Genomic DNA, 14,035 nt, shown 5'->3' with positions numbered 1-14,035 from the left:
GTTTTCGGGTAGCATCTTTAGGATCCTCTATGTATAGTGTCATGTCATCTGCAAACAGTGACAGCTTTACTTCTTCTTTCCCAATTTGTATTCCTTTTATTTATTTTTCTTCTCTGATTGCTGTGGCTAACACTTCCAAAACTATGTTGAATAATAGTGGTGAGAGTGGGCAACCTTGTCTAGTTCCTGATCTTAGTGGAAATGGTTTCAGTTTTTCACCATTGAGGACAATGTTGGCTGTGGGTTTGTCATATATGGCCTTTATTATGTTGAGGAAAGTTCCCTCTATGCCTATTTTCTGCAGGGCTTTTATCATAAATGGGTGTTGAATTTTGTCGAAAGCGTTCTCTGCATCGATTGAGATGATCATATGGTTTTTCTCCTTCAATTTGTTAATATGATGTATCACGTTGATTGATTTGCGTATATTGAAGAATCCTTGCATTCCTGGAATAAACCTCACTTGATCATGGTGTATGATCCTTTAATGTGCTGTTGGATTCTGTTTACTAGTATTTTGTTGAGGATTTTTGCATCTATGTTCATCAGTGATATTGGCCTGTAGTTTTCTTTCTTTGTGACATCTTTGTCTGGTTTTGGTATCAGGTTGATGGTGGCCTCGTAGAATGAGTTTGGGAGTGTTCCTCCCTCTGCAATATTTTGGAAGAGTTTGAGAAGGATAGGTGTTAGCTCTTCTCTAAATGTTTGATAGAATTTGCCTGTGAAGCCATCTGGTCCTGGGCTTTTGTTTGTTGGAAGATTTTTAATCACAGTTTCAATTTCATTGCTTGTGATTGGTCTGTTCATATTTTCTATTTCTTCCTGGTTCAGTCTCAGCAGGTTGTGCATTTCTAAGAATCTGTCCATTTCTTCCAGGTTGTCCATTTTATTGGCATCGAGTTGCTTGTAGTAATCTCTCATGATCTTTTGTATTTCTGCAGTGTCAGTGGTTACTTCTCCTTTTTCATTTCTAATTCTATTGATTTGAGTCTTCTCCGTTTTTCTCTTGATGAGTCTGGCTAATGGTTTATTAATTTTGTTTTTTTTTCTCAAAGAACCAGCTTTTAGTTTTATTGATCTTTGCTATTGTCTCCTTCATTTCTTTATCATTTATTTCTGATCTGATCTTTATGATTTCTTTCCTTCTGCTAGCTTTGGGGTTTTTTATTGTTCTTTCTCTAATTGCTTTAGGTGCAAGGTTAGGTTGTTTATTCGAGATGTTTCCTGTTTCTTGAAGTAGACTTGTATTGCTATAAACTTCCCTCTTAGAATTGCTTTTGCTGCATCCCATAGGTTTTGGGTCGTCGTGTCTCCATTGTCATTTGTTTCTAGGTATTTTTTGATTTCCCCTTTGATTTCTTCAGTGATCACTTCATTATTAAGTAGTGTATTGTGTAGCCTCCATGTGTTTGTATTTTTTACAGATCTTTTCCTGTAATTGATATCTAGTCTCATAGCGTTGTGGTCGGAAAAGATACTTGATACGATTTTAATTTTCTCTAAATTCACCAAGGCTTGATTTGTGACCCAAGGTATGATCTATCCTGGAGAATGTTCCAATGGCACTTGAGAAAAATGTGTATTCTGTTGTTTTTGGGTGGAATGTCCTATAAGTATCAATTAAGTCCATCTTGTTTAATGTATCATTTAAAGCTTGTGTTTCCTTATTTATTTTCATTTTGGATTATCTGTCCATTGGTGAAAGTGGGGTGTTAAAGTCCCCTACTATGATTGTGTTACTGTCTATTTCCCCTTTCATGTCTGGTTGTATTTGCCTTATGTATTGAGGTGCTCTATGTTGGGTGCATAAATATTTACAATAGTTATACCTTCTTCTTGGATGGATCCCTTGATCATTATATAGTGTCCTTCTTTGTCTCTTGTAATAGTCTTTATTTTAAAGTCTATTTTGTCTGATATGAGAATTGCTACTCCAGCTTTCTTTTGATTTCCAATTGCATGGAATATCTTTTTCCATCCCCTCACTTTCAGTCTGTATGTGTCCCTAGGTCTAAAGTGGGGCTCTTGTAGACAGCATATATATGGGTCTTGTTTTTGTATCCATTCAGCCAGTCTGTGTCTTTGGTGGGAGCATTTAATCCATTTACATTCAAGGTATATACTGATATGTATGTTCCTATTCCCATTTTCTTAAATGTTTTGGGTTTGTTATTGTAGGTGTTTTCCTTCTCTTGTGTTTCTTGCCTAGAGAACTTCCTTTAGCATTTGTTGTAAAGCTGGTTTGGTGGTGCTGAACTCTCTCAGCTTTTGCTTGTCTGTAAAGGTTTTAATTTCTCCATCGAATCTGAATGAGATCCTTGCTGGGTAGAGTAATCTTGGTTGTAGGTTTTTCTCCTTCATCACTTTAAGTATATCCTGCCACTCCCTTCTGGCTTGCAGAGTTTCTGCTGAAAGATCAGATGTTAACCTTATGGGGATTCCCTTGTGTGTTATTTGTTGTTTTTCCCTTGCTGCTTTTAATATGTGTTCCTTATATTTAGTTTTTGACAGTTTGATTAGTATGTGTCTTGGCGTGTTTCTCCTTGGGTTTATCCTGTATGGGACTCTCTGTGCTTCCAGGACTTGATTAACTATTTCCTTTCCCATATTAGGGAAGTTTTCAACTATAATCTCTTCAACTATTTTCTCAGTCCCTTTCTTTTTCTCTTCTTCTTCTGGGACCCCTATAATTTGAATGTTGGTGCGTTTAATGTTGTCCCAGAAGTCTCTGAGACTGTCCTCAGTTCTTTTCATTCTTTTTTCTTTATTCTGCTCTGCAGTAGTTATTTCCACTATTTTATCTTCCAGGTCACTTATCCGTTCTTCTGCCTCAGTTATTCTGCTATTGATACCGTCTAGATTTTTTTTAATTTCATTTATTGTGTTTTTCATCGTTGCTTGGTTCCTCTTTAGTTCTTCTACGTCCTTGTTAAATGTTTCTTGCATTTTGTCTATTCTATTTCCAAGATTTTGGATCATCTTTACTATCATTATTCTGAATTCTTTTTCAGGTAGACTGCCTATTTCCTCTTCATTTGTTAGGTCTGGTGTGTTTTGACCCTGCTCCTTCATCTGCTGTGTGTTTTTCTGTCTTCTCATTTTGCTTATATTACTGTGTTTGGGGTCTGATTTTCACAGGCTGCAAGTTCATAGTCCCTGTTGTTTCTGGTATCTGTCCCCAGTGGCTAAGGTTGGTTCAGTGGATTGTGTAGGCTTCCTGGTGGAGGGGACTAGTGCCTGTTTCTGGTGGATGAGGCTGGATCTTGTCTTTCTGGTTGGCACGTCCACGTCTGGTGGTGTGTTTTGGGGTGTCTTTGGCGTTATTATGATTTTAGGCAGCCTCTCTGCTAATGGATGGGGCTGTGTTCCTGTCTTGCTAGTTATTTGGCATAGGGTGTCCACCACTGTAGCTTGCTGGTCATTGAGTGAAGCTGGGTCTTGATGTTGAGATGGAGATCTCTGAGACATTTTCTCCATTTGGTTTTACATGGAGCTGGGAGGTCTCTTGTGGACCAGTGTCCTGAAGTTGGCTCTCCCACCTCAGAGTCACAGCCCTGATGTCTGGCTGGAGCACCAAGGGCCTTTCATCCACACAGCTCAGGATAAAAGGGAGATAAAATAGAAGGAAAGAAAGAAAGAGGATATTATAAAATAAAATAAAATAAAGTAAAATAAAATAAAATAAAGCTATTATAATAAAAAATACGGAAAAAAAATTATTAAGAAAAAAATTAAGAAAAAAATTTTTTTAGTTTTTAAAAATAAATTTATTATTTTTTATAGTAAAAAATAAGAAAAAAATTATTAAGAAAAAATTTATTAAGAAAAAATTTTTTAATTTTTGAAAATAAAAAATATTAAAAAACTTATTAAGAAAATTTTTTTTAATTTTTAAAAATAGAAAATAAGGAAAAAATTAAGAAAACATTTATTAAGAAAAACAAATTTTATAAGTAAAAAAAAACCAAACAAATAAAACGACGGACCGAACCCTAGGACAAATGGTGAAAGCAAAGGTATATAGACAAAATCTCACCCAGAAGCATACACATATACACTCACAAAAAAAGGAAAAGGGGAAAAATTAATATATCCTGCTCCCAAAGTACACCTCCTGAATTTGGGATGACTCTTTGTCTATTCAGGCATTCAACAGATGCAGGCACATCAAGTTGTTTGTGGAGCTTTAATCCACTGCTTCTGAGCCTGCTGGGAGAGATTTCCCTTTCTCTTCTTTGTTCGCACAGCTCCTGGGGTTCAGCTTTGGATTTGGACCCACCTCTGCGTGGAGGTCGCCTGAGGGCGTCTGTTTTCCGCCCAGAGAGAACGGGGTTAAAGGAGCAACTACTTCGGGGGCTCTGGCTCACTGAGGCTGGGGTGGGAGTGAAGGGTACCGATGCGGGGCGAGACTGCATTGGCAGAGGCCGGTGTGACGTTCCACCAGCCCGAGGCACGCTGTGCGTTCTCCCAGGGAAGTTGTCCCTGGATCATGGGATCCTGGCCGTGGCAGGCTGCACAGTCTCCCGGGAGGGGCAGTGTGGGGAGTGACCTGTGCTCGCATACAGGCTTCTTGGTGGCGGCAGCAGCAGCCTTAGTGTCTCATGCCCGTCTCTGGGGTCTGCACTGATAGCTGTGGCTCGCACCTGTCTCTGGAGTTCCTTTAGGCGGTGCTCTGAATCCCCTCTCCTTGCGCGCCATGAAACAAAGAAGCAAGAAAAAGTCTCTTGCCTCTTCGGCCACCGCAGACTTTTTCCCAGGCTCCCTCCTGGCTAGCTGTGGTGCGCTAACCTCTTCAGGCTGTGTTCACACCGCCAACCCCAGTCCTCTGCCTGGCATCCGACCAAAGCCCGAGCCTCAGCTCCCAGCCCCCGCCCACCCTGTCGGGTGAGCAGACAAGCCTCTCGGGCTGGTGAGTGCTGCTCGGCACTGATCCTCCGTGCGGGAATCTCTCCACTTTGCCCTCCGCACCCCTGTGGCTGTGCTCTCCTCCGTGGCTCCAAAGCTTCCCCCCTCTGCCACCTGCAGTCTCCGCCCTCGAAGGGGCTTCCTAGTGTGTTGAAACCTTTCCTCCTTCACAGCTCCCTCCCACTGGTGCAGGTCCCGTCCCTATTCTTTTGTCTCCGTTGTTTCTTTTTTCTTTTTCCCTACCCAAGTACGTGGGGACTTTCTTGCCTTTGGGAGGTCTGACGTCTTCTGCCAGCGTTCAGTGGGTGTTCTGTAGGAGCAGTTCCACGTGTAGAAGTATTTCTAATGTATCTGTGGGAAGGAAGGTGATCTCCGAGTCTTACTCTTCCGTCATCTTGCCCTGCTGAAATCCTCACTTTTGACTGCTATGTGAAAGAGAAATACACTTCTGATTTTGTTTTATTTTTTAATCACATATTTTAGAGCATTTTGATTATAGTAGCTTCACCTATAGTACTACAAATAATGTGTAATAAATATTTGCTCTTTGAATTAAAGGATAGATGTTTTAATTGATGGACCATGAATTAAAGTATTTTGAGATTAAATACCTGGATTATGCTTAAAGAAACAAAAGAGAAATGACATTATAATATTGATTTTCCAGAGGTGCTTGAAGAGGAGAATAGAAAGACTAAGAATAAATTGGAATGACAAAGTACACTTCTTAAACAGAGAAACAGAGAAACAGAAGACAGTCTGTGCTCTAAATGGCTATTTTAATAAAAATGGAAGAAATTAATTAATAGTTATTAAATTTTCCAAAATACTGTTATCACATATATAAACCAATAACTATGATAATGTGTATATCTAGAAATTTCTCACACATTAAGTTAAACTCACCAAACTGGATAATTAAAGTCTGATGTTGATAATAGTTTCACAATAATTATATAATACTGTTTAATAGATAATGGACAAGGACAAAAATTCTATGTTAAGAAAACATAACACACACTTAAATGTTTGGATAATATACAAAAAAGAGAACTAATTTCACCTTAGGGATGAGGAAATTTCCCTGAAGAAGTTTTGTTTAAGTTATGGATTATAGGATAATTTAGGAAGGAGAATAGAGAGAAGAAGAGCTTTTCAGGGATGATGTATTGTACAAAGTCCTTGAAATAGAAAAGATGGAAAGGCTAAGTAAAGGAAGATCAGAGTGGCTATCAGGAGAGAAAGAATAACAAGAATTGAAAATGGCAATATCAACAGAATCCAGAGTTTGCAAAATCATTAAACTATGATTTACAGTAAAAATTATATTTTACATTGGAAGCCCATAACCATGTACATGTGAAACACACACACACACACACACACACACACACACTTTTCCTAAAATAATAATTACTTAAATTTGAATTATATTCTTTGGTATTTTCTATTTTTTGTTTTTTTGAAATAGTATATTATGGTTCACTAAGAGGGTGTTCTCCAAATATTTAAGATACTATTTTAAGGGGAAAGTGTCTAATATGGTGGAGTAGGAAGACCTTGTATTCACTTGCTGCCATGGGCAAACCAAAATCACAACTAGTTACTACTGATGAGAAAGACCAGAAGAATAGCAGAACAGATCTTACACAATAAAATATATAAGGAAGGAACCACACTGAGATGGGTAGGAAGGGTGGAGATGCAGTACAGTCAAGAGCTATACCCCATTTAGGCAATACACAAACAGAAGAATAATTGGGCTCTCCCCAAGGAGCAAGTGGTCCAAGTCCCACACTGGGCTTCCCAGCCAAGGGGTCCTGTACTGGAAGATGAGCCCTCAGAATGTTTGGAGGCCATAGACCTTATTTTGGGGAGAACCAGAAGGCTGTGAGAAATATAAACTCCACTCTTAAAGGGCACACATAAAATCTTACACACTCTAGGACCCATTGAAAAAGCAGTAATTTGAAAGTATCCTAGGTCAAACCCACCTACTCATCTTGGAGAACCTCTTGGAGAGGTAAGAGGCAACTGGAACCCACCCTGGGGACATAGACACTGGCGACGGCCATTATTGGGAACTCTTTCTACCACAAGGACACAGGTAATAGCAAGAGCTATTTTGAAATCCTCCATCTAGCTTATTAATGTTGGTACCCATCCCTGCCCACTAGCTTGTGAGCATCAGTACTAGGATGCTTCAGGCCAAGCAGTAAGCTGGGCAGGGACACAGCCCTACTCACCAGCATACCTGCTGCCTTAAGATCCTTTGAGCCAACAGCCACCCTGGGGCCTGGCCCTGTTCACCAGAAGGCCTAGGACTGAAGCCCACACAACATGTACTGGCACTAGCTCCTGGACCCCAAGGCCCTACAGCCAGAGAGGCCAGGACCCAGTGGTCTGGCACTAGGCTTAAGACTAGCCTCACCCACCATTGGGCAGATACCAACCCAAGGACACTCTGGGTCCTGGCTCCACTCACCAGTGGGCCAACACACCAACTCCAGGACCCTCAGGGCCCCACAACCAGAGACCCTGGCACCTGGTTCCTCCTACCAGTAAGCTGGCATTAACCCTCTGTCCCACCTACCAACAAGGTGACATCAGCTCTGCAAAAACAAAAGAGTTCAGCACCACCAAACCAGATTTACAAGAAATTTTAGAGACTCCTCTAAGCAAAAAAGAAAAGGCCACAACTAAAAATACAAAAATTACAAAAGAAAAAATTCTCATCAGTAAAAGCAAACATACAGTAAAGGTAGAAAATCAACCACATATAAAGCTAGTAGGAAGGTTAAAAGACAAACATAATAAAACCAACTATATCCACAATAAGTATTTAAGGGAGAAACAAAACAAAAAGATATAAAATATGATGTCAAAACAGTAAACATGGGAGAGGGAGTAAGAATGCACGGTTTTAAAAATATGTTTGAACTTAAGAGGTCAGCAAATTAAAACAATCATGTATAAGTAGATAGTTGATAGATAGATAGATAGATAGCTATATGTAAACCTCATGGCAACCACAAACCAAAAATCTATAATAGATACACACACACAAAAAGGGAAAAAATCCAAATGTAACACTAAAGATAGTCATCAAGTCACAAGAAAAGAGAATAAAGGAAGAAGAAAGGAACAAAAAAACCTACATAACCAACCCCAAACCAATTTTAAAATGACAATAAGTACATACATATCAATAATACCTTTAAATGTGAATGAAGTAAATGCTGCAATCAAAAGATATAGAGTGGTTGAATGAATACAAAAACAAGACCTACGTATAATGCTGCTTACAAGAGACTCACTTCAGATCTAAAGACACACATAGACTGAAAGTGAGGGGATGGAAAAAGGTATTCCATACAAATAGAAACAAAAAGAAAGTGAGGGTAACTATACTTATATCACACAAAGTAGACTTTAAAACAAAGACTGTAACAAGAGACAAAGAAGGACATTACATAATGATCAAGGGATCAATCCAAGCAAAAGAAATAACAATTGTAAAAATACATGTATCAATGTAGGAGTACCTAAATAAATAAAGCAAATATTAACAGACATAAAGGGAGAAACTGACAGTAACACAATAATACTAGGGGACATTAACACCTCACTTACATAAGTGGATAGATCCTCCGGACAGAAAATCAATAATGAAACACTTGCCTTAAAAGGAACATAATATCAATTGGAATTTATAGATAGATAGATAGATGATAGATAGATAGATAGATAGATAGATAGATAGATAGATAGATAGATGATAGATAGATAGATAGATAGATAGATGATAGATAGATAGACAGATGATAGATGATAGATAGATAGATAGAGCATCCCATCCAAAAGAAGCAGAATGCATATTCTTTTCAAGTGCACATGAAACATTCTCCAGGTTAGATCACATGCTAGGGCATAAACATGTCACAGTAAATTGAAGAAAATTGAAATCATATCAAGCATCTTTTTGGACCACAATGATATGAGACTAGGAATCAACTACAAGAAAAAAAAAAAATCCCACATACACACAGAGGCTAAGTGATACACTACTAAACAACCAATGTGTAACTGAAGAAATGAAAAAAACACCTTGGAGACAAAAGAAAATGAAAACACAATGATCATAAACCTATGAGATGCAGTAAAAGCAGTTCTAAGAAGGAAGTTTATAATGATACAAGGCTACTGAAGGAAACAAGAAAAATCTCAAATAAAGAAACTACACTTAGACCTAAAGGAAACAGAAAAAGAAGAACAAATTAAACCCAAAGTTAGTAGAAAGAAATAAAGTATAAAGATCAGAGCAGAAACAAATGAAATAGCGACTAAAAAACAGTAGAAAAGATCAATGAAACTAAGAGCTGTTTCTTGAAAAGATGAAATTGATAAACTTTTAGCCAGAATTGTTAAGAGAGAGGGCTCAAATCAATAAAATTAGAAATGAAAAAGGAGTTACAACTGACACCACAGAGATGCAAAGGATCATAAGATATCACTATGCACAATTATATGCTGATATAATGGACAATCTAGAAGAAATGGACAATTTTCTAGAAATGTATAATTTCCCAAGACTGAACCAGGAAGAAATAGAAAACATTAACAGACAAACTACCAGTAATAAAATTGAATCAGTAATTTAAAAAATAAAATAAAATAAAAACAACTCCCAACAAACAAATTCCAGGACCAGATGGCTTCAGAGGTGAATTCTACCAAACATTAGAGAAGAGTTAACACTTATTCTTAAACTATTCCAAAAACTTGCAGATAAAGGAACATTTCCAAAGTCATTCTTTGAAGCCAGCATCACCCTGATACCAAAATCAGACAAAGATATCACAAAAAAAGAAAATTACAGACCAGTGTCACTGATGAACATAGATGCAAAAATCCTCAACAAAACATTAGCAAACAAAAGTCAACAGTACATTAAAAGAATCATTCACCATGACCAAGTGAGATTTATCCCAGGGATGCAATTATGGTTCAATATCCACAAACCAATGTGATACACCACATTAACAAACTGAAGAATAAAAATAATATGATCATCTCAATAGATGCAGATAAAGCCTTTGACAAAGAACATCTCAAAAAGAAAAAAAAAATCAAACAATCCAATTAAAAAATGGACAGTGGACCTGAACAGATATTTTCCAAAGAAGACATACAGACAACCAAGAGGCACAGGAAAAGATGCCCAACATTACTAATCATCAGGGAAATGAAAATCAAGATTGCAATGAGATATCACCTTGCCTCTGTCAGAATGACTAATATCAAAAATACAACAAATATTAAGTGTTGGTGAGGATCTGGAGAAAAAGGAACCCTGGTGCACTGTTCATGGGAACGTAAATTGGTGCAGTCACTGTGAAAAAATATGGAGATTCCTCAAAAAATTATAAATAGTACTATCACATGATGCAGCAATTCCACCCCTGGATATTTATCCAAATAAAGTGGAAATGCTAGCTCAAAAAGAAACATGTAGCCCTTTATTCATTGTAGCATTGTTTACAATTGCCAAGATATGGAAGCAACCTAAGTGTCCAGAGATAGATGAATGGATAAATAAAGAGTGGTATATATATATATGTATATATATATTGATAAAATGGATTATTACTCAGCTGCCAGAAAGAATTAAATCTTGCCCTTTGCAACAACATGAATAGACCTAGAGGGTATTATACTCAGTGAAATAAGTCAGACAGAGAAAGGCAGCTGCTATTTGATTTCACTTATATGCAGAATCTCTAAAACAAAATAAATGAACAAGCATAAAACAGAACCAGAGTTATAGATACAGGGAACAAACAGGTAACCACTAGAGGGGAAGGAAAGAAATAGGTGAGGGAGAGTAAGAGTTACAAACTTCCAGTTACAAAATGAATGAGTCATGGGTATGAAATATACAGTATGGGAACTTAGTCAATAAATGTATAATATCTTTGTGTGGTGACATACTGTGACTAAAATTATCATGGTGATCATTTTGAAATATACAGAATTATAGAATCATTATATTGTGTAACAGGAACTAACAAGTGTTGTAGATCAATTATACTTCCAAAACAAGCAAACAAAGTCACAGAAAAAGAGATCAGATTTGTGGTTACAAGCAGTGGAGGAGGGGGGATGGGAATTGGATGAAGGCAGTCAAAAGGTACAAACTGTCAGTTGTAAGATAAATAAGTGTACAACATGTTAAATGTAATTAATATTGCCGTATGTTATCCATGAAAGTTATTAAGAGAGTAAATCCTAAGTGTTCCAATCGCGAGGAAAAGATCTTTCTTTTTTTCTTTTTCTTTAATTTTGTACCCATATGAGATGATGGATGTTCACTAAACATATTGCGATGATTATTTTATGATGTATGCAAGTCAAATCATTATTCTGTACACCTTAAACTTAAGCAGTTCTGTACACCAATTATATCTCAATAAAACTTCAAGAAAAAGTAAAATAAAATACTATTTAAATCATGGTAAGAAGTTTCAATTTATTCTAAGAACAATAGGGATTTTTGAAGGTTTTAATGTGGAGGTGAGATGGGGATTGGCAGAATAAGATTTGTTTTTAAAACAATCTCTCTATCACCATTTTCAGAATGGACTGGATTCATCAAGAATAGATTCAGAGAGAAAATTTTCAGATGTTTTGACAAGAGATGATGGTGGCCTTTAATAGGGTAAAAGCATAGATGATTCGTGTGAAAAGATAAATGAGAGAAAAAGGCAATTCTGAAGAGTATTAAGCTACTGAGCTATGTTCAAATGTATCTTTGAAAGACCTCTCGGTACCATTTGGGTAGAGACAATCAAATATTTATGTATGTGTTCATTAAATCCATTAGTATATTCATTATTTCTGCAACAATGGCCCATGCCTTCAAGGAGCTCAGAGTTGAGGAATGTAGATATACACTGAAACTGCTTGCAAATAGAGTGTGATATGTCACAGACAAGAGCCTTGCATTTGATGAAATGAGAGCACAAAAGGTAAAGAATGCTACCTTTTTAAAACACAGGAAAGAGTGAGGTGGCTTCTTTCTTTGTAATCCCTTCATTTCAGCTTTATGGAATACCAGAATTTAAGAAGCATGCAAAGAAGAAGGTCCAGCGAGGAAACATACACTATTGATTAGGGAGGTTAAGAAAGATAAAGAAGAATATATTCTCAATGTTCCAAACAGAAAAGTTCAAGAAAATGAGAATACTACATAAATACTCTTTGGAAATTAAGTATATACACTACATGCCATGGAATCTGATTCCCAGGAAAAGACTGAAGTGATTCCATTCTTCCCTTGAACAAATGTCTACTTACAAAATAGCAAGTTTTTAAGCTAATCTGTGGCACAAGTCTTGGATGCTTTCTTTTTGCCTTTCCATTTCTTTAACCTGTCTGTGTGTTCCTGGGACCAGTCTGACTTCCAAACTTTTTAACTTTGATTCCATCTTCGGCTTCATCTGCGCTCTATGGGCCATATGATAGATTTTCTTTCTCAGATTTGAAACATAAATAATTCCCAGGCACACATTTCATTCATTTTTCAGCTCTTCCTCTTCCTAATCACCCAGGTAACCCAACACCCTTCTGTGCCTTGCAACAACACCTGCAACTATACCTTGACATAACCTGCTTTGAGGGGAGGAGAAGAAAGTAACATGTCTTCTGTGTGTAACACTCATCCTGTCACCACAACAGAGCACCCACAGGTGTATCCACAGATCTATGTGATTCCCAGAGAGTGGGGGGAGGTAATGGTTGAAATGTGTGAGGGTAAGGCAGAGTCCATGGGTAAAGACCATTAAAAAATTCAAGAATCAGGTCACTCCAACATCATCAGGACATGGGGAATGAGCATTCAGAACACTCTTTTTTTTTTTTTTTTAAACATCTTTATTGAAGTATAATTGCCTTACAATGGTGTGTTAGCTTCTGCTTTATAACAAAGTGAATCAGTTATACATATACAATATGTTCCCATATCTCTTCCCTCTTGCATCTCTCTCCCTCCCACCCTCCCCATCCCACCCCTCTAGGTGGTCACAAAGCACCGAGCTGATCTCCCTGTGCTATGCAGCTGCTTCCCACTAGCTATCTATTTTATATTTGGTAGTGTATATATGTCCATGACACTCTCTCACCCTGTCACCTCTCACCCCACCCCCTCCCCATATACTCAAGTCCATTCTCTAGTAGGTCTGTGTCTTTATTCCCGTCTTGCCACTAGGTTCTTCATGGCCTTTTTTTTTTTTTTTTTTCCCTTAGATTCCGTATATATGTGTTAGCATACTGTATTTGTTTTTCTCTTTCTGACTTACTTCACTCTGTATGACAAACTCTAACTCCATCCACCTCTTACAAATATCTCCATTTCATTTCTTTTTATGGCTGATTAATATTCCATTGTATATATGTGCCACATCTTCTTTATCCATTCATCTATTGATGGACATTTAGGTTGCTTCCATGTCCTGGCTATTGTAAATAGACCTGCAATGAACATTTTGGTACATGACTCTTTTTGAACTATGGTTTTCTCAGGGTATATGCTCAGTAATGGTATTGCTGGGTCGTATGGTAGTTCTATTTGTAGTTTTTTAAGGAACCTCCATACTTTTCTCCATAGTGGCTGTATCAATTTACATTACCACCAACAGTGCAAGAGTGTTCCCTTTCCTCCACACAATTTCCAGCATTTATTGTTTCTAGATTTTTTGATGATGGCCATTTTGACCGGTGTGAGATGATATCTCATTGTAATTTTGATTTGCATTTCTCTAATGATTAATGATGTTGAGCATTCTTTCATGTGTCTGTTGGCCATCTGTTTAGCTTCTTTGGAGAAATGTCTATTTAGGTCTTCTGCCCATTTTTGGATTGGGTTGTTCGTTTTTTTGTTATTGAGCTGCATGAGCTGCTTGTAAATCTTGGAGATTAATCCTTTGTCAGTTGCTTCATTTGCAAATATTTTCTCCCATTCTGATGGTTGTCTTTTGGTCTTGTTTATGGTTTCCTTTGCTGTGCAAAAGCTTTTAAGTTTCATTAGGTCCCATTTGTTTATTTGTGTTCTTATTTCCATTTCTCTGGGAGC

General features: G+C 37.4%; 1 long non-coding RNA gene across 1 annotated transcript in view; it reads right to left on the bottom strand.

Annotated features, from left to right (window-relative positions):
* LOC309639221 overlaps window positions 1-13,538 on the bottom strand; it is a 1,112,218-nt gene extending 1,098,680 nt beyond the window's left edge. The window contains exon 1 of the long non-coding RNA XR_014251527.1: window positions 12,812-13,538. This is a non-coding gene — a long non-coding RNA (uncharacterized lncRNA). The remainder of the gene's footprint in view (window positions 1-12,811) is intronic.
* Between the last annotated feature and the right edge of the window lie 497 nt (window positions 13,539-14,035).

This window comes from Balaenoptera physalus, assembly GCF_965194825.1.
Source record: "Balaenoptera physalus genome assembly, chromosome: 12".
Classification (NCBI taxonomy): domain Eukaryota; kingdom Metazoa; phylum Chordata; class Mammalia; order Artiodactyla; family Balaenopteridae; genus Balaenoptera; species Balaenoptera physalus.
The sequence above is the reverse complement of the archived record's forward strand: the minus strand, read 5'-3'. Positions and strand labels throughout refer to the sequence as shown.